Raw genomic sequence first — 3,088 nt, forward strand, 5'->3', positions numbered from 1 at the left:
ACACACAAGCGAATGAGGCAAGTATGTAGTTGGGTACGAACGAGTACGACACGTTGGATCGTGTTCTTACTGTGCTCATTTGGTTGGTTTTGTTGCGGTGCTGATGATGTTGGTGGAAGATGAAGAATGAACTGACAAGGTAGAATCACCGCAAGCGGAAAAAGCGTAGAAGCGCTAGCGCTGTGAACTCTCCCTACTCCGTGAAGCCCGGGTAGCTCAGTCGGTAGAGCGTTGGACTTTTAATCCAACGGTCTAGGGTTCAAGTCCCTATTCGGGCGGGTAAATTTTTTATTCTTTTTTTTTTTAAATCCAACAGTAATGAAAATCGATAGAATAAACAAACAGTGATTACGGATCAGATCTTCAACGAAGCAAAAAATATCTTGTCAGAAGTGGGATTCGAACCCACGCCCTCAGAGAGGACCAGAACGCTCGGTGTATAGAGAGAACTGAGTGTACTTTCGGGATTACGATTGCGGGAATCGAACCTCGAACCTCAGCAAGATCTAACTCTTGAGTCTGGCGCCTTAGACCGCTCGGCCATCCTGACATGTGTTAGGACGGGCACGTTAGCTAGCACTTTTTCGCGCTTCCTCTGAACCAATCTATCGAATAAATTAATGACTTGAAGTCGCGTTGATTGTTCCGTCTCGTCCAAAGTGACTCATCTTTTATTTCTATGACCAGTGCTGTGCGCATGGTCTCCTCAACTCGCGGAAGACAGCGCGACGACGACGACATTCAAAAGCGAAGTAGGCATGCGCGGAGCGCAGCGACTAGAACAGATACGGCGTTGCTTAGCGACGGACGGCGGCAGCGGCGACGCGGCAGATGTCAAAAAGGTCGTGACAGACGGCAGCGATGCAATCATCCATCGCAAGTTTGCGATGATGATGGCGGGATTTTATACATACGGGGATGGAGGTTACCTGCTCGCCTTGACCGGATAACCTACCTTCCCGTTCGTTCCGTGTTTTCGTCTGTCGTACGTATCGCATCATTATCGTGTGTTCGCTCGTGTGTCTTCTTCGTTGAGTGCGGTCCCCTCGTTCTCTCTCTCGTTCGCGTCGCCTTCGTCCGATCACATCGACGGAGCAGCGACGCGTCGAAGTGGAACAAAATGTGAACATCAATTAAGATTAACAGCGCCATTTGCGGAGATTTTCAAGCGATTATGACGTCGTTAACATTATCGTTGAGGTTTGTTTTGATTGGTGTTATAAAGGGCAACGTGGGATCAAAGGAGCCTGATTGGTTGCTAAGCAGTGAATTCGCAAGCGGCTCCATAGCTCAGCTGGTTAGAGCGTCGTGCTAATAACGCGAAGGTCGTGAGTTCGATCCTCTCTGGAGCCAAGGAACTTTTTTGTTTCATTTTTTTTTGATGAAATCCACATCGTTCTTCACAGACAATCTGAAGTCCTGATCAACGACGTATTTGCTCGAAGTTGCTTTATCGTTCTCTTAGAAATTTGTTGACAAATGGAAAGGAGCTGTCTGTTACATTAGTGATTCGCTCGGTGCAACAATTTTGCAGTTTTCGCACAGCTATCCGTCAAGAGTGATGCGATGTTTTTCGCAATGCAGTTTTGCAGCAATGCGATGTTTTCCGCATGCACTTTTTTGGGCTGAATTCTACAGCAACTGATAGTTCTTTGACGTCTGTCAGTTGCTTCTGTTATCGAACGTCATTCGGTAAGTGAAGGGCAAACATGTTGCAGTTATCGAACGTTTACTTTTGTCTGTGTTTTACTGTACTAAGAAAAACAGAATCCTTCTGAGGATTCTCAACAGAATGCTTCTGAGGATTCTCAACTAAATCCTTCTGAGGATTCTCTACAAAATTCTTCTGAGGATTCTCTACACAATCCTCCTGAGAATTCTCTTCAGAATCCTCCTGAGCATTATCTACAAAATCCTTTCTAGATTCTCTACAGAATCCTTCTGAGGATTCCCCAAAGAATCCTTTTGAAGAATCTCTACAGAATCCCTTTAGGGATTCTCTATAGAACTCTAATAAGGATTCTCTACAGAATCCTTTTGAGAATTCTCAACAAAATCGTTTTGAGATAAGCAACAGAATCATTTTAATCGCTTTCTACAGAATCCTTTTGAGAAATCTCTACAGAATCCTTTTGAGGATTCTTAACAGAATGCTTTTGAGAGGATTCTCCACAGAATCCTGAGAGGATTCTCCACAGAGCCCTGAGAAGATTTTCCACAGAATCCTGAGTGAACTTTACACATAATTCTAAGAGAATTCTCCGCAGAATTCTGTAAGGATTCTCTTCAGAAGCCTGAGGTTGTTTTTTCTTATAATCTGGAGTATGTTTTTCACAGAATCCTGAAACGATTCTCCTCACTGAGGAGTCCTCAGAATCATGAACGGATTCTCATCAGAACACAGAGGATTCTGCACAGCATCCGGAGAGGATTCTCCACAGAATCCGGAGAGGATTCTCCACAGAATCCGGAGAGGATTCTCCACAGAATCCGGAGAGGATTCTCCACAGAATCCGGAGAGGATTCTTCACAGAACCCGGAGAGGATTCTCCACAGAATCCGGGGAGGATTCTCCACAGAATCCGGAGAGGATTCTCCACAGAATCCGGAGAGGATTCTCCACAGAATCCGGAGAGGATTCTCCACAGAATCCGGAGAGGATTCTCCACAGAATCCGGAGAGGATTCTCCACAGAATCCGGAGAGGATTCTCCATAGAATCCGGAGAGGATTCTCCACAGAATCCAGAGAGGATTCTCCACAGAATCCGGAGAGGATTCTCCACAGAATCCGGAGAGGATTCTCTACAGAATCCGGAGAGGATTCTCCACAGAATCCGGAGAGGATTCTCCACAGAATCCGAAGAGAATTCTCCACAGAATCCGGAGAGGATTCTCCACAGAATCCGGAGAGGATTCTCCACAGAATCCGGAGAGGATTCTCCACAGAATCCGGAGAGGATTCTCCACAGAATCCGGAGGGGATTCTCCACAGAATCCGGAGAGGATTCTCCACAGAATCCGGAGAGGATTCTCCACAGAATCCGGAGAGGATTCTCCACAGAATCCGGAGAGGATTCTCCACAGAAT

At 46.0% G+C, this 3,088-nt stretch overlaps 3 non-coding genes across 3 annotated transcripts; 2 read left to right on the forward strand and 1 right to left on the reverse strand.

Moving 5' to 3' along the window:
- Positions 1-205: 205 nt before the first annotated feature.
- Trnak-uuu (transfer RNA lysine (anticodon UUU)) lies at positions 206-278 on the forward strand. The gene has a single exon. It is a non-coding gene; the product is annotated as a tRNA-Lys (tRNA).
- Positions 279-384: 106 nt separating this feature from the next.
- On the reverse strand, positions 385-550 carry Trnal-caa (transfer RNA leucine (anticodon CAA)). The gene is made up of 2 exons: positions 513-550; positions 385-429 (listed from the first exon to the last, which is right to left on the reverse strand). It is a non-coding gene; the product is annotated as a tRNA-Leu (tRNA).
- A 729-nt stretch (positions 551-1,279) lies between these two features.
- On the forward strand, positions 1,280-1,353 carry Trnai-aau (transfer RNA isoleucine (anticodon AAU)). The gene has a single exon. It is a non-coding gene; the product is annotated as a tRNA-Ile (tRNA).
- The last annotated feature ends 1,735 nt before the right edge of the window (positions 1,354-3,088 follow it).

This window comes from Aedes albopictus, unplaced genomic scaffold (assembly GCF_035046485.1).
Source record: "Aedes albopictus strain Foshan unplaced genomic scaffold, AalbF5 HiC_scaffold_620, whole genome shotgun sequence".
Classification (NCBI taxonomy): Eukaryota; Metazoa; Arthropoda; class Insecta; order Diptera; family Culicidae; genus Aedes; species Aedes albopictus.